Source organism: Coregonus lavaretus (assembly GCF_964263955.1).
Source record: "Coregonus lavaretus genome assembly, chromosome: 29".
In the NCBI taxonomy this organism is placed as follows: domain Eukaryota; kingdom Metazoa; phylum Chordata; class Actinopteri; order Salmoniformes; family Salmonidae; genus Coregonus; species Coregonus lavaretus.
In genome coordinates, this window is record NC_140016.1 from 12758549 (window position 1) to 12785257 (window position 26709).

Below are 26709 nucleotides of genomic sequence, written 5' to 3' on the forward strand. Positions count from 1 at the left end.
TGTCCTGAGAAACTGTTGTGGTGCGTCCATGTAGGGGTGAGTAGAGAGAACATATGTAATGGTCTACTGAGTAGAGAGAACATGAGTAATGGTCTACTGAGTAGAGAGAACATGAGTAATGGTCTACTGAGTAGAGAGAACATGAGTAATTGTCTACTGAGTAGAGAGAACATGAGTAATGGTCTACTGAGTAGAGAGAACATGAGTAATGGTCTACTGCCACCTGGTAGATCACACCCAGTCCCACACACCCAGTCCCACACACCCAGTCCCACACACCTAGTAGGCAGAGAGAGGCTACACAGTACATCAGACAGAATCAGTGTCACTTCTTCCATAGGGGATAGAGGAAGCACTTCAGCATGTGTCAGCCACCCAAAGGTGGACCACCAGTGTTGCCGTGTGAAACTGTCACAATGGTTGTTAGCAGGGACACTCAAATGGAGACATGCATCAGCCTCTCATGTGGTGTCTTTCCCTTCATTAGAGGCAGGGTCGTAGTGCAGACCATATATGCACTGGTCCAAATGTGAATGGAAAAGCATTGTTTAGAATAACACAAAGATGGAACAACAGTAGCTTGCCTGTTTTAGTTTACCAATAAACCTAAATTTTCTTTAAAAATATTAATATTGAAGGTATTTTCATTTGTTAATTAAACTGTGTCACTTTGTTTTAGTTAGTAAACAGTGTGTATTGTGCACAAGCTTACATGTAATTGTGCTAACAACGCAAACTCCTACCGTTCATAAAGCTTCCACCCCCACAGGGACCCCTTGAATTTGGCAAGACGGTAGAGGGTATAGTGTGAGTGGGTAACAGTTGGCTTGGAATTTAGTTAATATTCTCTACAAGTCCTGCATTGCTCCTACAGCCAGTGCTTAAACAGAACATCTTTTGGGAACAGAATTGAATATGCAGGCACAATGCTATCAAAGGAAATCCAATCATATTTCAAATCATTAACCACAATTGTTCTTGGAGAGCAGCAACCGAATATAATCCCTATGAACACAGTTAGGATCGCAGTAGAAAATGAAATGTCAGCCATGGTGGTATATGGTGGTATATCTAACAGTGGTGGTATTCACAGGGATCTGAGCAAACAGAGAGCATTGTGGGGGTTGGGCACACCTGGAGTCCATCTCTGTGATCCATGGAACGCAAGCATATTTCTGAAAACAGACATTACAGTAATTGAACAGAAAACAAGCTGTTCATCCTCAGTGGCACTGCTAACTGAAAGTCATTTTTCTATAAGCATTGGCAAAAACAGCTAGTTAAAGCGAGGTAATCCTTGGTCTGAATGATACATTTTCAGCTATGTACTGTAAATAGTTAGCCAATTACTCTCCTCTTCAATACTTTATGACATCTCATCTACTGTTCTACACTGAAACAGTTAATTAACATCAATGTTTTTATCCCTGTCAATAGAAAACGTAATCCTCGATCTTTGCAACGTCATTCAATTATATGTGAAATGACGTTCTATCAAAAGTCTGGAAATGAATTTGTATGCGAGAGGATTAGAGTGGGATATACTCACAAGCTCTTCATTAGCTCAGGCCTTCAGACCATCACTTGAGTAATTAATCCTAACAAGTACAGACAGAGTAGGCCACTCCTACATCGCTCCATGTCAGATTCAAGGCTTTTGAGATTGGCTGACATGTAATCATTTCTAAATGTTTTGTTTTAGGTCACCCAGGAGCATCACACAATACTGTTTGTTCTACATACAGGTTGGTGTTGATATCATCCCACTCAGTGATCGTTGACAAGGAAAAATGATACTGTATGTTCTAAATACAGCTTGGTGTTGATATCATCCCACTCAGTGATCATTGAAAAGGAAAAAATATGTGTGTGTATTTTTTTGTCAAGGCTAAAGTTACACTGCTAGTGTCTAACTGAAGACATGGAGGGCTATTGGTCTGCTAGTGTCTAACTGAAGACATGGAGGGCTATTGGTCTGCTAGTGTCTAACTGAAGACATGGAGGGCTATTGGTCTGCTAGTGTCTAACTGAAGACATGGAGGGCTATTGGTCTGCTAGTGTCTAACTGAAGACATGGAGGGCCTAGTGGTCTGCTAGTGTCTAACTGAAGACATGGAGGGCTATTGGTCTGCTAGTGTCTAACTGAAGACATGGAGGGCTATTGGTCTGCTAGTGTCTAACTGAAGACATGGAGGGCTATTGGTCTGCTAGTGTCTAACTGAAGACATGGAGGGCTATTGGTCTGCTAGTGTCTAACTGAAGACATGGAGGGCTATTGGTCTGCTAGTGTCTAACTGAAGACATGGAGGGCTATTGGTCTGCTAGTGTCTAACTGAAGACATGGAGGGCCTAGTGGTCTGCTAGTGTCTAACTGAAGACATGGAGGGCTATTGGTCTGCTAGTGTCTAACTGAAGACATGGAGGGCTATTGGTCTGCTAGTGTCTAACTGAAGACATGGAGGGCCTAGTGGTCTGCTAGTGTCTAACTGAAGACATGGAGGGCTATTGGTCTGCTAGTGTCTAACTGAAGACATGGAGGGCTATTGGTCTGCTAGTGTCTAAATGAAGACATGGAGGGCTATTGGTCTGCTAGTGTCTAACTGAAGACATGGAGGGCTATTGGTCTGCTAGTGTCTAACTGAAGACATGGAGGGCCTAGTGGTCTGCTAGTGTCTAACTGAGGACATGACAACTGACGCCTGCACAACCATAGTAACAACCATTAAAGGAAATTAGCATTGCAGAAGAGTCCTTGCCCTGTAATTGCAGAAGAATCCTTGCCCTGTAAGAAAAAAGCTCTTGACGAAAAAGCCAAGAGTGAGCGACAACAGCTCACATTCAGAATTGAGAACGTTCTTGTCTAAAAGTAAGATGTACACGTGAAATGTTGTACTGTTCCATGTGCAAACCTGTACTCTGTTTTTCACTATCTATGGACACATTTCAAGATTAAAGTAGAATGCCAGCGCATCACAGAGCAATTTCTATCCCACCCCTTTTTACCTTCTAACAGTAGACGCTGCCTCTACTGTATTATGACTGCCCTGTCAGAGTGCGCTGCAGGGTATTGTGGGAGATGACCCATCCTGCTGGTCAGTAATGAGGTCCACATGTCGAGGCTCACATGCCATGTCACACTAATTGGAGCTGTTTGCAGCCAGCCATGCAGCATACTGTGTGATCTCTCTGAAAAGAAGGACGCTCTCCCTAGAACCACAGAGTTATTGTCCCCGTCGCTTTGGGTCTCTTTGCAAGTGAGGGGTTTCAAGCTTACATATTGGCAGTCTAATGTTAAACATATTTGATTTAGGTCTGGAACAAACAAGGGTAGTGATCTCCGTAGAGATAACATTTCCTACTGTTATCCATTGTACTGCCTAGCAGTAACTTCATTGATATGCACACATGTACACCTACTAACCATAGAGTGAGTGATGTTAGGCATCGAACGTCAGAGAGAGAGAGAGAGAGAGAGAGAGAGAGAGTTGAGAGCCCACCTAGGACTTTATCTTATGTTGTATCACAATGATGTCAACTGTCATACTTGACTCTTTAATAAAAGCACAGACATGAAGAAGAGACATGCCTTTCATATTCTCTGTGTGTTCCTAATATATCTTGGTGTGGTGACACGCCTTTGTAAATATGTATTTTTAGTGAATGAAACATCAACACAACAAGTATTTTTTGATGTGATGCCACACACTGTGGGAATGAAAAAAACAACAATGATCCTTTCAATATATCTTAATCTTTTAGATGCCTACTGTATTTTAAGTATCTATACTTACACAGTATATTACATAGTTTAGAACAGCTATTGGGTTTCTAAGTCATGAGGCATAGAAAAACAATCAGATAGGATGTGTGGCACATCTAAATGTGGCCTGCGTTGCGTAGCCTTGTCTAGGGCAAACCGATCAAATCAGAATGTAGCCTATTTGACGGGGGTGATACATGATACTGTATCATGAGAACCTAAACCCTGCGGCTCAAACACACATCCAGCAGTGGCCCCTGAACAACGTGGGAAGATCTGGCACATACATGTTTTAGAACCTTCAGATCATTGTATAGGACGATCAAGCTAGCTATACATGTTTTAGAACTTTTAGATCATTGTATAAGACGATCAAGCTAGCTATACATTTTTTATAACTTTTAGATCAGGGTGTAGTGTTTGGGTTCTTGGATATCTCTGCTTTTTCCTGAACTTGTTGAGTGAAGTATGAGTCTGGTGGTGCAGTCGATGTAGCTGGGCTGTCAGTACCTTCAACAGACACTCAGAGACCCAGAATCAATTGACGAAGGGCATTTCATTTCATCCAATTGTCCTCACCGGCGCTCCATGCACCCAGGTTTAATTAGAATCAGTTTTAAATATTTATAGCAATTGTCCCTACTGTAATCCTTAGAGGAAACTGGATAACTAGGGAAACCTGATGACACCAAACACACTCGCTGACAACTTCAAGCTGCTTAGCAATTAATTAATTACCTAGGGCCATGCAGTTTCTTAACATATAGATCCATTTTGATGTCTTGTTGATGCGAGCTGGGCTCCAGTGAACCTGAAAGATACGGCATAGAGTTGAGGAGTAGAGGTTAGTGGCACGGCCTGAGCTAATGTGTCCATATGGTGGGAGGCAGGTCCACATGAATATGCAGCACATCAATGTCAGGGTTCCAGCAGGTTCACAGCACGACCATTAGGGCCGGAGTAGACATTTAACACTGATCACACAGCCCATTTCATCCCAGTGAATGGAGGCACTCTTGAATGCCAGCTCAGGGTCACCTCCCCTCTTATACTCTGAGCATATGAGACACTCAAGGCAGCGATAACCTTTGTCTGCTTTGAACAAGGACCCGGCTGGAAAGTTGAATGCATCTGAATGAGTTGAAGTCCGTACAGCACACTCTGTGCCTGTAACTGTATCTGTCGCGTTGATGACTATGAGATAAGCAGTCATTTGGGATGTGTTGTTGATGGAAAAGGACAAAGCTTGAAGGTTGTAACACTGTCTCAACACTGCCTCCACACTGTCTCCACAGTGCGTTCTGTGCAGACATAAGCCCTGTGAGCTCATCAAAATGTAAAGTGAGGAGCACAGATGATTCATTCTGCTGCTACCGTCAGACTTCCCTATAATCTTTGAGGGCTCAATGATGATTCTTGCAGAGTCAGTGATGGAAACATGAACGCTCTCTGTCATTATTCCACAGTACAGCCGTGCTGCACGTTGTACTGACACACAAGACCACAGACTCTTGAACCTAGTGTTTGTCCACTGTCGTGATATAATATGACATTGTAGATGACGGTGGGAGGACACATGTCTCTGTAACACAGATTAGCCGCGGCACAGCAGCACACAAGAAACACTGTAAAGGTTACTAGAGTGGTAAACTTACCATGTCAAAGGGAAAGCTCCCTGTGGTCTTCTAGCAAAGCGAATCATTTGTCTCCATTTGACGTGACACCAGCCTCACAGGACCAGACTTATCTGTTCTTGGTCATTCTTCTTACAACCTTGCTAATGTGTTGGGGGAGCAAATTATTCTATTAATATCAAGAGCTAAGTTAATCACGTTGAAGAAAAACTCAGAGAAATCTATTGAGGTGTCGTGACCAGGTGACACCGGGAAATGGACTGCAAGGTAATGGAGTGAGCTGAGCTCCGGGTCCCTCCATACGGCTGAACCGGGTGAACTATGGTCCTGTTATTCACTTGGCACAGCAAAGAAGGGAAGGTCATTTTGCACAATACCAGTATTGTGTATTATCAGTCCATGAATGCAGGACACCAGCTATAGATGTGAAATAACATTATCCTTTTACTGCATTTTACCATAGGCCACACTTTTATATTATTGGAAACATGAAAGCACAAGAACATTATCCTTTTACTGCAGTGGGCTAAATCAAGGCCACACAGAGTGTTTCTTGGTAGTCTTAAACAAATCTACTTTTGAGACAAAAGTATACACCGCACACATATGGTTATGGGCTTACAAAAAAGAAGACGCCTGTACCATGTCAGATATAGAGTTGAAATGTATTACATTTTGAGTTTGCATCCCAATATTATACTTTAAATACATCACAGAAGACTGAAATATAATAAAACTGTTTGACATAGAAACATAGAAGCAACATGGAAGCGTTTTCTTTGTAATCATGTTTATTAATTATGGAAAATATTAATAACATTCCACTCATGAGGCCACAGGAAAGGGCTACCAAAGAGCAGGCCAACATATGTAATGTTCAATTAAAATCTATTACCTAAATTGATATGTGATGCTCTCAGTTGGTAGAGCATGACGGTTTTGCCAGAATAGTGGGTTCGATTCCCAGACCAACCATACATTAAAAAAATATATATATATACAGTGGGGAGAACAAGTATTTGATACACTGCCGATTTTGCAGGTTTTCCTACTTACAAAGCATGTAGAGGTCTGTCATTTTTATCATATGTACACTTCAACTGTGAGAGACGGAATCTAAAACAAAAATCCAGAAAATCACATTGTATTATTTTTAAGTAATTCATTTGCATTTTATTGCATGACATAAGTATTTGATCACCTACCAACCAGTAAGAATTCCGGCTCTCACAGACCTGTTAGTTTTTCTTTAAGAAGCCCTCCTGTTCTCCACTCATTACCTGTATTAACTGCTCCTGTTTGAACTCGTTACCTGTATAAAAGACACCTGTCCACACACTCAATCAAACAGACTCCAACCTCTCCACAATGGCCAAGACCAGAGAGCTGTGTAAGGACATCAGGGTTAAATTGTAGACCTGCACAAGGCTGGGATGGGCTACAGGACAATAGGCAAGCAGCTTGGTGCGAAGGCAACAACTGTTGGCGCAATTATTAGAAAATGGAAGAAGTTCAAGATGACGGTCAATCACCCTCGGTCTGGGGCTCCATGCAATATCTCACCTCGTGGGGCATCAATGATCATGAAGAAGGTGAGGGATCAGCCCAGAACTACACGGCAGGACCTGGTCAATGACCTGAAGAGAGCTGGAACCACAGTCTCAAAGAAAACCATTAGTAACACATTACGCCGCCATGGATTAAAATCCTGCAGCGCACGCAAGGTCCCCCTGCTCAAGCCAGCGCATATCCAGGCCCATCTGAAGTTTGCCAATGACCATCTGGATGATCCAGAGGAGGAATGGGAGAAGGTCATGTGGTCTGATGAGACAAAAATAGAGCTTTTTGGTCTAAACTCCACTCGCCGTGTTTGGAGGAAGAAGAAGGATGAGTACAACCCCAAGAACACCATCCCAACCGTGAAGCATGGAGGTGAAAACATTATTCTTTGGGAATGCTTTTCTGGAAAGGGGACAGGACGACTGCACCGTATTGAGGGGAGGATGGATGGGGCCATGTATCGCGAGATCTTGGCCAACAACCTCCTTCCCTCAGTAAGAGCATTGAAGATGGGTCGTGGCTGGGTCTTCCAGCATGACAACGACCCGAAACACACAGCCAGGGCAACTAAGGAGTGGCTCTGTAAGAAGCATCTCAAGGTCCTGGAGTGGCCTAGCCAGTCTCCAGACCTGAACCCAATAGAAAATCTTTGGAGGGAGCTGAAAGTCCGTATTGCCCAGCGACAGCCCTGAAACCTGAAGGATCTGGAGAAGGTCTGTATGGAGGAGTGGGTCAAAATCCCTGCTGCAGTGTGTGTAAACCTGATCAAGACCTACAGGAAACGTATGATCTCTGTAATTGCAAACAAAGGTTTCTGTACCAAATATTAAGTTCTGCTTTTCTGATGTATCAAATACTTATGTCATGCAATAAAATGCAAATTAATTACTTAAAAATCATACAATGTGTTTTTCTGGATTTTTGTTTTAGATTCCGTCTCTCACAGTTGAAGTGTACCTATGATAAAAAATTACAGACCTCTACATGCTTTGTAAGTAGGAAAACCTGCAAAATCGGCAGTGTATCAAATACTTGTTCTCCCCACTGTATATGCATGCATGACTGTCACGGATTCAGCCGAGGCTTCTCCTCCTCCTTGCTCGGGCAGGCTTCGGCGTTCGTCGTCACCGGAGTACTAGCTGCTACCGACCTATGTTTCTGTGTTCTACTTGTCTTGTCTTGATTGTTCACACCTGTTTCCCATTATCATTGATCGCTGCCCTATTTAACCCTCTGGCTCCCACGGTATGTTGTGCGTGTTTGTCCATGTTTGGTTGTCGTCTGGTGAGCGGGTTTGTTTCCTCCCTGCGTGGAGGTTATGTTATTTGACGTTTCCTACGAGTAAAGTACGTTTTCGATTAGCTCTGTGTCCTGCGCCTGACTTTGTCCTACTGCATCACACTGACATCCTGACAGAAACACGCACCATAATATGGAGTCAGCAGGTACATTCATTTCGTCCGGATCAATGGAGGAACGTGTCCAACAGCAGGCGACCATGATCCAGACTCTTGGTACCGCAATGGAGCGCGTGTTGAACACTATGGAACGATGGGAGAGAGGGGTGGTCCTACACCTCCTCCAACTACACAACCACCCACACTGCTGTCCACCCCTTCGTCACCTGGATCCAGTGGGATTCGGCTCTCGCTCCCGAGGGCATACGATGGTACAGCTGCCGGGTGCCAGGGTTTTCTGCTCCAGGTAGAGCTCTACCTGGTGACCATCCACCCGGCTCCCTTGGGAGCATGGCTCCAGTGTTGGGAAGAGCGCTCGAAGGGACCAATGCCGAGTGGGGTGGAATAGACGCAGCGTCAGTACGCTATGAGGATTTCACTTGCCGCTTTCGGGTGGTATTCGATCATCCACCGTAGCGGAGAGCGGGGGTGGAACGTCTATTCCACCTCAGACAGGGGAAGAGGTGCGCACAGGACTTTGCCCTGGACTTTCGGCCTCTGGCTGCCAGCGCAGGATGGAATGAGAGGGCCCTGATCGATCACTACAGATGCAGCCTCCGGGAGGACGTTCGTCGGGAACTGGCCTGCAGGTACGCCACCCTTAACCTGGGCCAACTGGTGGACATGTCGATCAGGCTGGATAACCTGTTGGCAACCCGCGGATGTCCGGATCAGGGGTGGTCCATTCCATCCCCCAGCACCTCCGACCCTACCCCTATGGAGCTCGGAGGTGCTGCACTTAGGGAGACCGGAAGGGGGCCATCTCCTGCACCAACTGTGGCCGTGGAGGACACACTGCTGGTTGATGCTGGGGAGGGTCCTTCAGGAGTCGAGGCGGTAGGCAGAGCACTGGTGGACCGTCTCAGGTGAGTAGGCACCCGACTCACCCAGAGCTCCCTGTTGCGCATATGTGTATAGATATTGTATTTCCAGAGTTTTCCCCTCATTCCCAGCATAAGGCGCTCGTAAATTCAGGCGCAGCTGGGAACTTTATTGATTGTCAGTTTTTCCGTAGTTTAGGGATTCCTATTGTTCCTGTAGATGTGCCCTTCCCTGTACACGCCTTAGATAGTCGCCCTTTAGGGTCAGGCCTAATTAGGGAGGTCACAGCTCCAATCTGGATGAAAATGCAGGGGGGTCATGAGGAGAAAATTAGTCTCTATCTGATTGATTCTCCTGCGTTTCCAGTGGTGTTGGGGTTTCCCTGGTTAACCTCTCATGACCCCACTATTTCATGGCAACAGAGGGCTCTCAAGGGATGGTCAAGTCAGTGCTCGGGGAGGTGTGTAGGTGTTTCCATAGGGGCAACTACGGTGGAAAGTCCAAACCAGGTCTCCACCATGCACATTCCCCACAAATATGCCGATCTGTCCCTCGCCTTCTGTAAAAAGAAGGCGACTCAATTACCACCCCATCGACAGGGGGATTGTGCAATAAATCTCCAGGTACGCGATGCACTTCCCAAGAGTCACGTGTATCCCCAGTCACAGGAAGAGACGGCGGCTATGGAAACATATGTCTCTGAATCTCTGGGGCAGGGATACATTCGGCCATCCACTTCACCTGTCTCCTTGAGTTTCTTTTTTGTGAAGAAGAAGGATGAAGGTTTACGCCCGTGCATTGACTACCGGGGTCTCAATCAGAATCCTATCAAGTACAGTTATCCACTACCGCTCATTGCTAGTATGACGGAGTCATTGCACGGGGCGCGCTTCTTCACAAAATTGGATCTCAGGAGCGCGTACAACCTGGTGCGTATCCGCGAGGGAGATGAGTGGAAGACAGCATTCAGTACCACCTCTGGGCATTATGAGTACCTCATCATGCCATACGGGTTGATGAATGCTTCATCAGTCTTCCAATCCTTTGTTGATGAGATTTTCAGTGTAGTGGTGTATATTGATGACATTCTCATATACTCCGCTACACAGGCCGAGCATGTGTCCCTGGTGCGTAAAGTGCTTGGTCGACTGTTGGAGCATGACCTGTATTTAATGGCAGAGAAATGTCTGTTCTTCCAAGAGTCCATCTCCTTCCTAGGGCACCGCCTGTCCGCGTCAGGGGTGGAGATGTAGATTGACCGCATTTCGGCCGTGCGTAATTGGCCGACTCCAACCACAGTGAAGGAGGTGCAGCGATTTTTGGGTTTTGCCAACTACTACCGGAGGTTTATCCGGGGCTTTGGTCAGGTAGCGGCTCCCATTACCTCCTTGCTGAAGGGGAGACCGGTGCGACTGCAGTGGTCAGCTGAGGCGGACAGGGCTTTTGGTCATCTGAAGGACCTGTTTACCTCGGCTCCAGTGCTGGCTCATCCGGATCCCTCCTTAGCATTCCAGGTTGAGGTGGACGCGTCCGAGGCTGGGATAGGAGCTGTACTGTCTCAGCGCTCGGGTACGCCACCAAAGCTCCGCCCCTGTGCTTTCTTTTCTAAGAAGCTCAGTCCGGCGGAGCGCAACTATGATTTGGGGGACCGGGAGCTGTTAGCTGTGGTTTAGGCCCTGAAAGTGTGGAGGCATTGGCTTGAGGGGGCTAAACACCCTTTTCTCATTTTGACTGACCATCGCAATCTGGAGTACATCCGGGCAGTGAGGAGATTGAACCCTCGCCAGGCAAGGTGGGCCATGTTCTTTCTTCGTTTTGTGTTTACGCTTACTTACAGACCAGGTTCCCAGAACGCTAAGTCAGACGCCCTGTCCCGACTGTATGACACAGAGGAGAGGTCCATTGAGCCCACTCCCATACTTCCGGCGTCGTGTCTGGTGGCACCGGTGGTGTGGGAGGTTGATGCGGACATCGAGCGAGCGTTACGTACCGAGCCCACTCCCCCCCAGTGTCCAGAGGGTCGTATGTACGTGACGCTCGAGGTTCGCGATCGATTCATCTATTGGGCTTACACGTCACCCTCCTCTGGTCATCCTGGCATCGGTCGGACAGTGCACTGTCTTAGTGGGAAGTACTGGTGGCCCACTTTAGACAAGGCGCTCGGTGTGAGCCCAGTGTAAGGCACCTAGACACCTGCCCAGAGGGAAATTACAACCCCTACCCGTTCCACAACGGTCGTGGTCCCATCTTTCAGTGGATTTTGTTACGGACCTTCCCCCCTCACAAGGGAACACCACGATCCTGGTCGTTGTGTCTCGGTTTTCTAAGTCCTGCCGTCTCATTCCTATGCCAGGGCTCCCTGCGGCCCTACAGACTGCTGAGGCCCTATTTACACACGTCTTCCGGCACTACGGGGTGCCTGAGTATATTGTATCAGATCGAGGTCCCTAGTTCACCTCAAGGGTCTGGAGGGCGTTCATGGAACGTCTGGGGGTCTCGATCAGCCTGACCTCAGGTTTTCAACCCGAGAGTAATGGGCAGGTGGAGAGAGTTAACCAGGATGTGGGTAGGTTTATGCGGTCCTATTGCCAGGACCGGCCGGGGGAGTGGTCGGGTTTTATCCCCTGTGCAGAAATGGCCCAAAACTCACTCAGCCACTCTTCCACTAACCTTTCTCCCTTTCAGTGTGTGTTAGGTTATCAGCTGGTCCTGGCACCTTGGCATCAGAGCCAGATCGAGGCTCCTGCAGTGGAGGAGTGGTTTCGGCGCTCGGAAGAGACCTGGAACGCTGCCCATGTACGCCTGCAGCGGGCCATCAGGCAACAACAGGCGAGCGCCGACCGCCACCGCAGTGAGGCGTGTCTGGCTCTCGACCCGAAACCTGCCCCTTCGCCTGCCCTGCAGGGGCCATTTAAAGTCCTGAGGAGATTGAACAAGGTTTGTTATAGGTTACAGCTTCCTCTGAATTACCGTATTAAGCCCTCATTCCATGTGTCTCTCCTCAGGCCGGTGGTAGCTGGTCCACTCCAGGAGTCTGAGGTACGGGAGGTTCCTCCACCCCCACTGGACATCGAGGGGGCACCGGCATACTCGGTCCGTTCCATCCTGGATTCGAGGCGTCGGGTGGGGGGCCTGCAGTATCTCGTTGAGTGGGAGGGGTACGGTCCGGAGGAACGGTGCTGGGTCCCTAGGAGGGACATCCTCGATCCCTCCATGTTGAGGGATTTCCACCGTCGTCATCCGACTCGCCCTGCGCCGCGTCCTCCTGGCCGTCCCCGAGGCCGGTGTCGGCCTCATGGCTGGAGCCGCACGTCAAGGGGGGGGGGGGTACTGTCACAGATTCAGCCGAGGCTGCTCCTCCTCCTTGCTCGGGCAGGCTTCGGCGTTCGTCGTCACCGGAGTACTAGCTGCTACCGATCTATGTTTCTGTGTTCTACTTGTCTTGATTGTTCACACCTGTTTCCCATTATCATTTATGACTGCCCTATTTAACCCTCTGGCTCCCACTCTATGTTGTGCATGTTTGTTCATGTTTGGTTGTCTTCTGGTGAGCGGGTTTGTTTCCTCCCTGCATGGAGGTTATCTTATTTGACGTTTCCTACGAGTGAAGTATGTTTTTGATTAGCTCTGTGTCCTGCACCTGACTTCGTCCTACCGCATCACACTGACATCCTGACAATGACTGTAAGTTGCTTTGGATAAAAAAGTGTCTGCTAAATGTCATATATTATTATATATTATTACATATTATTATATTATATTGCCTGAGTACAGATCTGTACCTTATCGTTTGCTCTCATGATGCGATAAGAATGAATAATTCTGATCCACTGGACCTAGTAATATGGTTAGATAGGTAATGTCACTACATGTATCTCTATGTTAGTGACACAAGGGGAAGTGTGTTACATGTATGTTCATGTCAGCCGTCCATGTCTGCTTCACTTACAGGATAATATGTAAGCTAAGCTCAGTCCTTCTTTCAACCCAACAGCACTAAGACACGTGTCCCTCCTTTTAAAAATTGTATTGTGCAATTTGAAAAGCTTAGTTATGTCTCACAGTGGCACATCAACAGCAGTCACCTTTTAATTAATAATTTATACAGATAAATCAACAACATGATTGGCATTGCATTTTCCCATAAAATTATCAGAATGACACCTATGAGCATGGAAGCATAACTGGATAATGCATAATGTATAACAACTACATAATGCACATTTTATTACAGTAATGAGCAAAAAAATGAATGATGGATGTCCTTGTTGGATGCAATACAAGGACAAAGACAGTAATGATCATCACTGTAACTGTAACTCTATCTTGACTTTCTCTCTTTTCACCAGCAAGTGATTTCTTATGTCAAAGGCTTTCAGTCAAGAACTCTCAGCGGCCAACTGCAGGGTGCAGGTATTTATTCCAGCCTAGCACTAGCACACCTGATTCAAATAATGCCAATAAGAGTCTTCATTTTAGACCATAGGGTTGTCCACCCCTGCTTTAGAGGAACATAACCAGCCATGTTATATTACCCACACATCCATTTGGCTCAATAGTGCTATTCATCCAGAAGAGCCGAGAGCTGTAGAACACATTTGACTAACTTTGTATGGAAGAGATAACAACAGTGTCAGAAAAAAATATGGTTGGTATGGTGCTAATACAACATGACTGGTCTTGGGTTCACCACAAGGTTAAACACCTCCCATCTCAGTGCTAACCAGGGACCCACTACCTCACTTTGTCACATCCTCCCACAGTCTGGTGAAGTGGCAAGTAACTCCTCCAAAACAAATCTGGAAATGGAGTGACAGAGTCTGCATCCGAAATGGCCTTCCCCTCCAGCCAGTGACTCAGTGTCGGTCATCAATAAGACCAGGACAATGAGATTACAGCCAGCTAGCTGCTTTGTGTTGTGTAAATACATGCTGATGCTGAGGAGACACAACATGGAAAATTCCCTGTTGGCTCCATGCACCTTGAACTTTAGCCATGCAGTCTTAGGATGCGTCCCAAATAGCAACCGATTCTCTTTATAGTGCACTACTTTTGACCAGAGTAGGAAAAGGGTACCATTTGGGATGCAGCCTTACTTACTCACAGCATTTGGATCCAGACAACAAGCGTGTTGAATAAAACAATATGGCTCAGACGGTTTGTGGTAGGCATCTGTGCCTGTGCATTCAAAGTTGTACTCCACTTTGGCATCGTGACGGTGTATCGCTCCCCTTAGAGCATGAAATAAAATAGAGGCTGCAGCAGAACTCGCTGCATTGTTCTCTGCCCTGTTTATTGATACCTCCTCCCTTTGAATCTCACCTACCACGCTACCACACTCACGTGGCCCCTGCTGCACAACAACCAGCCTCAATAAGGTTAGTAGAATGTCAGGGATGACAAATGCAGCACTTAGTATACGAGTATTCTACATATATATGTGTCTTGCTACATCAATCAATTTTCAATCAATTTTATTTTATATAGCCCTTCGTACATCAGCTAATATTTCGAAGTGCTGTACAGAAACCCAGCCTAAAACCCCAAACAGCTAGTAATGCAGGTGTAGAAGCACGGTGGCTAGGAAAAACTCCCTAGAAAGGCGAAAACCTAGGAAGAAACCTAGAGAGGAACCAGGCTATGAGGGGTGGCCAGTCCTCTTCTGGCTGTGCCGGGTGAAGATTATAACAGAACCATGCCAAGATGTTCAAAAATGTTCATAAGTGACAAGCATGGTCAAATAATAATCAGGAATAAATCTCAGTTGGCTTTTCATAGCCGATCATTAAGAGTTGAAAACAGCAGGTCTGGGACAGGTAGGGGTTCCATAACCGCAGGCAGAACAGTTGAAACTGGAATAGCAGCAAGGCCAGGCGGACTGGGGACAGCAAGGAGTCACCACGGCCGGTAGTCCCGACGTATGGTCCTAGGGCTCAGGTCTCTCAGTTGGCTTTTCATAGCCGATCATTAAGAGTTGAAAACAGCAGGTCTGGGACAGGTAGGGGTTTCGTAACCGCAGGCAGAACAGTTGAAACTGGAATAGCAGCAAGGCCAGGCGGACTGGGGACAGCAAGGTGTCATCATGCCCGGTAGTCCTGACATATGGTCCTAGGGCTCAGGTTCTCAGAGAGAAAGAGAGAACGAGAGAATTAGAGAGAGCATACTTAAATTCACACAGGACACTGGATAAGACAGGAGAAGTACTCCAGGTATAACCAACTAACCCCAGCCCCCCGACACATAAACTACTGCAGCATAAATACTGGAGGCTGAGACAGGAGCGGTCCGGAGACACTGTGGCCCCATCCGAAGAAACCCCCGGACAGGGCCAAACAGGAAGGATATAACCCCACCCACTCTGCCAAAGCACAGCCCCCGCACCACTAGAGGGATATCCTCAACCACCAACTTACAATCCTGAGACAAGGCCGAGTCTATTCTAAATGATCCCTTTACCCTTCTGTCTATCCTTCATCTTCTATTTGTCTGCCAATATGTGGTCCTCTGTAGCTCAGCTGGTAGAGCACGCTAACGTAACGCCAAGGTAGTGGGTTCGATCCCCGGGACCACCCATACACAAAAATGTATGCACGCATGACTCTAAGTCGCTTTGGATAAAAGCGTCTGCTAAATGGCATATTATTATTATTTATTATAATATGGGCGGAGACTTTCTGCTGATTGAAGCATTCCTCATGGCCCCTCCCTCCCTCTCCCTCCCTCAGTCTGAATTTGGTTTCTGTTTCTTTCTGCCCATCGAATGCAGATCTGGATGGAACAGCTCCTAGCCCTCCAAGCCCTCCTAGCCTTCCCAGTTCTCCCAGTCCTCCCAGTTCTCTCAGCTCTCCCAGTCCTCCCACTACTCCCAGCCCTCCAGTCCTCCCAGCCCTCAATTTGTCAAAAAAACATGGATCGCTGTCATGTACAGACACAGAGAAAAAATAGATTGTAGTTACACATGAGACTCAGAAGAGCGGAGGGGGATTGTGTGTATGTGTGTATGTGTGTATTGTGGAGAAGCTTAGTGCATGTTGATAAAGCACTGGCAGAATGATGTCAAGAGACTACTGTTAAATATCCCTGCTGTGTTGTCTTGACGCTGCTTGGCAGAACATGATGTTGCTTTATCATGGCTAATGCATTAGGTATATTCATTTTCTTGTAAACTGTCTATAGACGGGTGGGTTGTTTAGCAACAAAACTGATGCATGCGCAAAACAACTGTCAACTCTAAAGGATTATTGACAACATAAAACATTTGCCCAATGAGCACTTGTTGTCTATCAAATACATTGTTACAGTTGTTGGTTAGCTAGCTAGTGAATTTTAGCCATATTAGCATGGACATGAAATCAGTAAAAACACCTCAAAACAAGACATGGTATCAAGAACAAGATAAAACTAGCTGAAACGATTCATCTACGATTCCCCACACGGCAGTTTCTTGTCATTGTTGCAAGCTATCTGGCCATCCAGAAACACAACACACCATCGATATGTGCATTATTTTTGTGACGTTGTCAGGCAACCCGTCTATTGTATGTTATATGTCTTCATCCTTGATGCTATCTGCACATAATGATAGGGAGGAAGAGAGTCAAAGTTGCAGGACACAATTTTCCTGAAACATTACACAATGGGCTATAGTCATAGTGAGCTATAGTGTAATGTCAACTCCATCTCCTACATAGGCTTCTACGGTAATGTGTCTTATGAAGGACATTCAACATCAGCATTTTTCTCTCCCTTTTGCTGTTTTTATGGGATGACTAAGCTGGGAGTAGTGTTGGAGGCTGGGTTATTATTTTGGATTATCTTTCATGTCTTGATCCTTTGCCTCTGTATTTAACGCTGTTGTATTGCCCTGTGGTGCCATACCTTCATGGATTTAAAAAAGAAAGGTATGGGGAAAATGCTTGGCACCCTGTAGTTTCGTCTTTGCATACTTCATTTCCTAAGTACCGCCATAAGAAGTATTATACTTGTCACTTTCTACTTCCATGCTAAAAGAAAAAATAAACATAACTGACTTTCTGTAATATCAACATGTTTCAAGCAGACCACCATAGTCCCTGTGCCCAAGAACACGAAGGTAACCTGCCTAAATGACTACCGACCCGTAGCACTCACGTCTGTAGCCATGAAGTGCTTTGAAAGGCTGGTCATGGCTCACATCCACACAATTATCCCAGAAACCCTAGACCCTCTCCAATTTGCGTACCGCCCCAACAGATCCACAGATGATGCAATCTCTATTGCACTCCACACTGCCCTTTCCCACCTGGACAAAAGGAACACCTACGTGAGAATGCTATTCATTGACTACAGCTCAGCATTCAACACCAAAGCTCATCACTAAGCGAAGGACCCTGAGACTAAACACCTCCCTCTGCAACTGGATCCTGGACTTCCTGACGGGCCACCCTCAGTTGGTAAGGGTAGGTAACAACACATCTGCCACGCTGATCCTCAACACGGGGGCCCCTCAGGGGTGTGTGCTCAGTCCACTCCTGTACTCCCTGTTCACCCATGACTGCATGGCCAGGCTCAACTCCAACACCATCATTAAGTTTACCGACGACAAAACAGTGCTAGGCCTGATCACTGACAATGATGAGACAGCCTATAGGGAGGAGGTCAGAGACCTGGCCGTGTGGTGCCAGGACAACAACCTCTCCTTCAACGTGATCAAGACAAAGGAGATGATTGTGGACTACAGGAAAAAGAGGACACCCCCATTCTCATCAACTGGGCTATAGTGAGAGCTTCAAGTTCCTTGGTGTCCACATCACCAACAAACTATCATGGTCCAAACACACCAAGACAATCGTGAAGAGAGCATGACAAAACCTATTCCCCCTCAGGAGACTAAAACGATTTTGCATGGGTCCTCAGATCCTCAAAAAGTTATACTGCTGCACCATCGAGAGCATCCTAACTGGTTGCATCACTGCCTGGTATGGCAACTGCTCGGCCTCCGACCGCAAGGCACTACAGAGGGGTAGTGCGTACGGCCCAGTACATCACTGGGGCCAAGCTTCCTGCCATACAGGACCTCTATACCAGGCGGTGTCAGAGGAAGGCCCTAAAGATTGTCAAAGACTCCAGCCACCCTAGTCATAGACTGTTCTCTCTGCTACTGCACGGCAAGCGGTACTGGAGCACCAAGTCTAGGTCCAAAAGGCTTCTTAACAGCTTCACCCCCAAGCCGTAAGACTCCTGAACAGCTAATCAAATGGCTACCCGGACTATTTGCATTAAACCTCAAATTCACTACAAGTTTTAAATGTCCTGCATTGCAGGAAAGTCCTCCTTCAACAAAATGATCAAATTAAGATCCTACATCTGAATGTCCTTTTAGTGACTACAGTAACGGGTCAATAAAATACATTCATCCACTTTTCCTTATTGCCTATCAGAAGGAGTCATTATTCCCAGATGTCTGTCTGTGTCTGATTGAAACCCATAGTGTTTGATTGAGTCTCGGAAACTTGATAACCGTGCTTGATTGAATAGGTTCCATAGTTTTTCAAAATGTGTCGCACCTCACTTCACAGACTCCAATTCAACAAATGTTCAATACAGTCCAACTCTCTGGTAAGATGAATATGGATGTGATGCAGTACTCAGTGTAGAGTGCAGTGGTTTGGAGATATACTATATACTCTGAGATAGAAAAATACCTGGTGCCATACATTATTTACCACATCAAAATTACACCAATGGGAATTGGACAGCACCATTCATTTTAATACATGACATTTTGCAGATGCTCTTATCCAGAGCGAGTTACAGTTAGTGAGTGCATACATTATTTTTTATACTGCCCCCCGTGGGAATCGAACCCACAACCTTGGCGTTGCAAACACCATGCTCTACCAACTGAGCTACATCCCTGCCGGCCATTCCCTCCCCTACCCTGGACGACGCTGGGCCAATTGTGTGCCACCCCATGGGTCTCCCGGTCGTGGCCGGCTATGACAGAGCCTGGATTCGAACCAGGATCTATAGTGGCACAGCTAGCACTGCGATGCAGTGCATTAGACCACTGCGCCATTACTAATAATCCATCAGACTACACCATATGGGGATGAAATAAATTACCCAAATGTTGAATTCTTCTAAATCCCGATCTACACCATCTACACCATAAGGCCTCTCATTGTTAAGCATCTGGAAAACCCCAAGGCCTATGCTAGACTGTTATCTATTGATACAGCCACATGTCCTCAGCCAGTTAAAGCAGATGGGTGTTAACCCCTGTACCATAAGGTGCTACCACTCATTCCTGACTAGCTGTACTCAACAGGTTAGAGTTAACAGTACACTCTCTGACTAGCCGTACTCAACAGGTTGGAGTTAACAGCACCCTCTCTGACTAGCCGTACTCAACAGGTTGGAGTTAACAGTACACTCTCTGACTAGCCGTACTCAACAGGTTGGAGTTAACAGCACCCTCTCTGACTAGCAGTACTCAACAGGTTGGATTTAACAGTACCCTCTCTGACTAGCCGTACTCAACAGGTTAGAGTTAACAGGACGCTCTCTGACTAGCAGTACTCAACAGGTTGGAGTTAACAGTACACTCTCTGACTAGCAGTACTCAACAGGTTGGAGTTAACAGTACACTCTCTGACTAGCAGTACTCAACAGGTTGGAGTTAACAGTACCCTCTCTGACTAGTAGTACTCAACAGGTTGGAGTTACCAGTACCCTCTCTGACTAGCAGTACTCAATAGGTTAGAGTTAACAGTACCTTCTCTGACTAGCTGTACTCAACAGGTTAGAGTTACCAGTACACTCTCTGACTAGCAGTACTCAACAGGTTAGAGTTAACAGCACCCTCTCTGACTAGCAGTACTCAACAGGTTGGATTTAACAGTACCCTCTCTGACTAGCCGTACTCAACAGGTTAGAGTTAACAGTACGCTCTCTGACTAGCAGTACTCAACAGGTTGGAGTTAACAGTACACTCTCTGACTAGCAGTACTCAACAGGTTGGAGTTAACAGTACACTCTCTGACTAGCAGTACTCAACAGGTTGGAGTTAACAGTACCCTCTCTGACTAGTAGTACTCAACAGGTTGGAGTTACCAGTACCCTCTCTGACTAGCAGTACTCAATAGGTTAGAGTTAACAGTACCTTCTCTGACTAGCTGTACTCAACAGGTTAGAGTTAACAGTACGCTCTCTGACTAGCAGTACTCAACAGGTTGGAGTTAACAGTACACTCTCTGACTAGCAGTACTCAACAGGTTGGAGTTAACAGTACCCTCTCTGACTAGCTGTACTCAAGAGGTTGGATTTAACAGTACCCTCTCTGACTAGCCGTACTCAACAGGTTGGAGTTAACAGTACCCTCTCTGACTAGCAGTACTCAACAGGTTAGAGTTAACAGTACCCTCTCTGAAGCTAGATACATTAGCACGAGGGCCCAGCAGGGTTGTGTGAGTTCACCCATTCTATTCACACTGTACACAAATGAATGTACTAGCAGTAATCCTGAAACTACACACTACCGGTCAAAACTTTTAGATCTTTATTTTTACTATTTTCTACATTGTAGAATAATAGTGAAGACATCAAAACTATGAAATATATTTTATATTTGAGATTCTTCAAATAGCCACCCTTTGCCTTGATGACAGCTTTGCACACTCTTGGCATTCTCTCAACCAGCTTCACCTGGAATGCTTTTCCAACAGTCTTGAAGGAGACTCTGCGGTCCGACTCATCCCAAACCATCTCAATTTGGTTGAGGTCGGGGGATTGTGGAGGCCAGGTCATCTGATTTAGCACTCCATCACTCTCCTGCTTGGTAAAATAGCCCTTACACAGTCTGGATGTGTGTTGGTTCATTGTCCTGTTGAAAAACAAATGATAGTCCCACTAATCCCAAACCAGATGGGATGGCGTATCGCTGCAGAACGCTGTGGTAGCCATGCTGGTTAAGTGTGCCTTGAATTCTAAATAAATCACAGACAGTGTCACCAACAAAGCACCCCCACACCATCACACCTCGTCCTCCATGCTTTACGGTGGGAAATACACATGCAGAGATTATCTGTTCACCCACACCGCGTCTCACAAAGACATGGTGGTTGGAACCAAAAATCTCAAATTTGGATTCATCAGACCAAAGGACACATTTCCACCGGTCTAATGTCCATTGCTTGTGTTTCTTGGCCCAAGCAAGTCTCTTCTTATTATTGGTGTCCTTTAGTAGTGGTTTCTTTGCAGTAATTCAACCATGAAGGCCTGATTCACACAGTCTCCTCTGAATAGTTGATGTTGAGATGTGTCTGTTACTTAAACTCTGTGAAGCATTTATTTGGGTTGCAATTTCTGAGGCTGGTAACTCTAATGAACTTATTCTCTGCAGTAGAGGTAACTCTGGGTCTTCCTTTCCTGTGGCGGTCCTCATGAGAGCCAGTTTCATCATAGCGCTTGATGGTTTTTGCAACAGTACTTGAAGAAATGTTCAAAATTCTTGGAATTTTCCGGATTGACTGACCTTCATGTCTTAAAGTAATGATGGACTGTCGTTTCTCTTTGCTTATTTGAGCTGTTCTTGACATAATATGGACTTGGTCTTTTACCAAATAGGGCTATCTTCTGTATACCACCCTTAGCTTGTCACAACACAACTGATTGGCTCAAACGCATTAAGAAGGAAATAAATTCCACAAATTAACTTTTAAGAATGCACACCTGTTAATTATAATGCATTCCAGGTGACTACCTCATAAAGCTGGTTACGAGAATGCCAAGAGCATGCAAAGCTGTCATCAAGGCAAAGGGTGGCTATTTGAAGAATCTCAAATATAAAATACATTTTGATTTGTTTAACACTTTTTTGGTTACTACATGATTCCATATGTGTTATTTCATAGTTTTGATGTCTTCACTATTATTCTACAAAGTAGAAAATAGTTAAAAATTATGAAAAACCCTTGAATGAGTAGGTGTTCTAAAACTTTTCACTGGTAGTGTATATTGTCAAGTGTTCTAATGATAACTCCATTCTTGGTCTGATGTATAAAGATGCTGATACTACTGTGTACAGGTCAGAGATTCAAAGGTTTTTCAAGTGGTGTGATGAGCACCATCTCATCCTTAATGTAAAGAAAATGGAGGAGATGGTGTTTGACCCCAAATCTGTCTGTGACCACGTGCCTGTGGTTGTCCACAATTCCAACAAAGCACAGGTTAGTTGGTACCAGTACCTGGGTGTAGACATGGACAATGTGCTGAGCTGGGAGGTCCAAGTAGAGAGTTCTGCTGCAGAGTGCAACAACACCTCTATTTCCTACATAGACTCAGGGTTTTTGGAGTTGACCAGAAAATAATGCTCATTTTCTACCATGCGTCATAGAGAGTATCCTGAGATACAGCATCACAGTCTGGCTTGGCAATTTATCAGTCCAACTGAAATCCCAAATTACCCGCCTGATACTAACTGCCATGAAGGTCATGGGTGAGAGGCAACATCCCTCCCTGTAGACTATTTTTGAACAGACCGTTACCAGACAAGCGCAAAAAAAAGTATGTTCCCTTCAATGTACTTTACTTTGAGTATAGACTCCTCCCCTCCGGCAGACACTATAGGGTCCCTCCTCCCCTCAGGCAGACGCTATAGGGTCCCTACAGCTGAACAGGTATAAGCACTCCTTCATGTCCATCAAATACCTAAACAGCAATAGGTAAAGCTGAGCTGTGTTAGTACTCCACTGACAGAATAACGGAATATGCAAAGTATTATGTATGTGGCTATACGAGAAGTGTATGATGATAAGGGTAACGTGTAAGGTACTGTATGTATTATGTTGAGTGTGTAATATACAGTGTGTATTTGTACGCAACAGTACTGTGTGTCTAAGACAATTTTCCCCTTGGGACATTAAAGTTCATCCTATCCTATCCTATCCTATCCTAAACATTATGACCTCATAAAAATGATATCCCCTCTTCTCTCTCTCTCTAAAAGAATACTTTAACAACTCTTAACCATTTACTTTCTCTAAAACGTCAATATCACTTATGATTCCTTTCCATCTGGGGGTTAAAAGGTAATAGTGTGTGAAGCTTTCTAAGGCAGTAAAGGAAGAATATCCTATGAACATTTTCACCATCTGTGTTGTGGTGCAAATTCACAAATGCACCTTCCCCTCTGGTTTAATTTTTCCCCATTGGGCTCCCTTCATCTGTTGTGTTTCAGGCAATATATATCTGATCCAATGCTTCATGGAATCAGTCATGCAATTCAAATTGATATCATCATGTACATCCTAAAGATATGGATGAGAAAATTGCTCTTCATTAAAGTGGAACTGACAGCGTTTTAACTACTTTGCAGATATGAAACAAACAGACAATCAGTCAAAAATATCAAATTCTCAGTTTATGCTACAAAACCAACTTAATAAGAGGTTTTAAAAGTAGGTTATATTTGACTCAAAATTCCATGAAGTACACTAAGGCATTGTTGGCAGAAGAGATGGATGCAGTTCAATGCATGATTTGGTTAGCTAGCCAAAAATGTGAATTACTTTTCTAGCTAGCTATGCAGAACTTGAACGACTGTTATCCAGTTAGCGTTCGTAAATTCACTCTGGCTATCTACTCTGATTTCAGAGCACTCTCGTCTGAGTGTGACAGAGGGCAGAATAACTGAGGAATTTACAAACGTGTGACACCCGCTGAACATGACCAGTGAGTAAACGTATGCAAAATAAATAACAGTCACGATCGCTCTAGATAACATGTAAACAGCCTAACCAGCTCTGCTAGGGTAAGTAAAATGGTCAGAGTGAGGTGTTCTCTCATTTGTGTCTGGAAGTAGCTAGGAAGCTAGCTAACTTTAGCCAGTTAGCTTGGGTGCTTGACTGCCATTGTGAGGAACGCTCTGATCAACCCCACCTTACCTACTCCTCGGCCAGAGCGTCCTTACCTACTCCTCAACCAGAGTGTCCAGTGTCAATCGTACAGTGTGCGCTCTGAATGCTCGGAGAGCGAAACGCTCTGAATTTAGGAACAGACAATCTGACAATGCTCTGAAATTATGAACGACCGAGAGCGCACTGACACACTGGAGGCAATTTACGAACGTACCCTTATCTATTTGTCAATCAAATGTATTTGGCATTGATCAAATGGGCGGGCAGGCAAGTTCCCATTCAGTTGTCAAAACTTGGGTTGGGAAAAGCATGCATTGGCAGGCAAGCTGCAGAAGGACGAGCTACTATTCCCCTATCATTTATCAGTGCAATTTGGACGGTAAACAAGCTGAAAAAGGTTGAGAGAGCTTATCTAATGTTCCATCGCTAGATTTTAGTTTATCTCTCTCTGGCTAGCATTAATTGTTGATCTTGATGTTGTTGATCACACTCTCCGTAGCCAATGTGAGTAAGACCTTTAAACAGGTCAACATCCGCAGGGCCTGATGGATTACCAGGAAGTGTACTCCGAGCATGCGCTGGCCAACTGGCAAGTGTCTTCACTGACATTTTCAACCTCTCCCTGTCTGAGTCTGCAATACCAACATGTTTCAAGCAGACCACCATAGTCCCTGTGCCCAAGGACACTAAGATAACCTGCCTAAATGACTACCGACCCGTAGCACTCACGTCTGTAGCCATGAAGTGCTTTGAAAGGCTGGTCATGGCTCACATCCACACAATTATCCCAGAAACCCTAGACCCACTAATTTGCATACCGCCCCAACAGATCCACAGATTATACAATATTTATTGTGCTCCACACTGCCCTTTCACACCTGGACAAAAGGAACATCTATGTGAGAATGCTATTCATTGACTACAGCTCAGTGTTCAACACCATAGCGCCCACAAAGGTCATCACTAAGCTAAGGACCCAAGGACTAAACACATCCCTCTGCAACTGGATCCTGGACTACCTGACGGGCCACCCCCAGGTGGTAAGGGTAGGTAACAACACATCCGCCACGCTGATCCTCAAAACGGGGGCCCCTCAGGGGTGCGTGCTCAGTCCCCTCCTGTACTCCCTGTTCACTCATGACTGCATGGCCAGGCACGACTCCAACACCAGCATTAAGTTTGCCGACGACAAAACAGTGGTAGGCCTGATCACTGACAATGATGAGACAGCCTACAGCGAGGAGGTCAGAGACCTGGCCGTGTGGTGCCAGGACAACAACCTCCCTCAACGTGATCAAGACAAAGGAGATGATTGTGGACTACAGGAAAAAGAAAAGAACCGAGCACACCCCCATTCTCATTGACCGGGCTGAAGTGGAGCAGGTTGAGAGCTTCAAGTTGCTCGGTGTCCACATCACCAACAAACTAACATGGTCCAAACACCAAAACAGTCGTGAAGAGGGCATGACAAAACCTATTCCCCCTAAGGAGATTTGGCATTTATTTATTTGATTTATTTCACCTTTATTTAACCAGGTAAGCCAGTTGAGAACAAGTTCTCATTTACAACTGCGACCTGGCCAAGATAAAGCAAAGCAGTGCGATAAAAACAACAACAACACAGAGTTACATATGGAATAAACAAAACATACAGTCAATAACACAATAGAAAATCTATATACAGTGTGTGCAAATGTAGTAAGTTATGGAGGTAAGGCAATAAATAGGCCATAGTGCAAAATAATTACAATTTAGTATTAACACTGGAGTGAAGGATGTGCAGAAGATGATGTGCAAATAGAGATACTGGGGTGCAAATGAGCAAAATAAATAACAATATGGGGATGAGGTAGTTGGGTGGGCTAATTACAGATGGGACGTGTACAGGTGCAGTGATCTGTAAGCTGCTCTGACAACTGATGCTTAAAGTTAGTGAGGGAGATAAGTGTCTCCAGCTTCAGAGATTTTTGCAGTTCATTCCAGTCATTTGCTGCAGAGAACTGGAAGGAATGGTGGACAAAGGAGGTGTTGGCATTGGGGATGACCAGTGAGATATACCTGCTGGAACGCATACTACGGGTGGGTGTTGCTATGGTGACCAATGAGCTAAGACAAGGCGGGGATTTGCCTAGAAGTGATTTATAGATGACCTGGAGCCAGTGGGTTTGTCGACGAATATGTAGTGAGGGCCAGCCAACGAGAGCGTACAGGTCACAATGGTGGGGAGTATATGGGGCTTTGGTGACAAAACGGATGGCACTGTGATAGACTATGTAGTGTCGAGTTAACGTTGCTAATTATGCTGTGTTGACAAGGAGGACCCGCTGACGCTGTATTTTCATCATAAGGTTTATTCATAACAAAGGGTTACAGCGTCGATTTACAGATACCTGCAGATACCCGGAGAATAATCGCCCCATCTCTAATATGATTATTCTGACCTCTTTTGTCTTAACTGTGGTATATATGCTATGTAATCTGATATGGGTGTTCCCCTACAGACCAATCCCAGGAGGACACCTAACAGACTTCCTCTGTTCTATGGTGTGTCACCCTAAAACTACTCCCTCTAACACTGA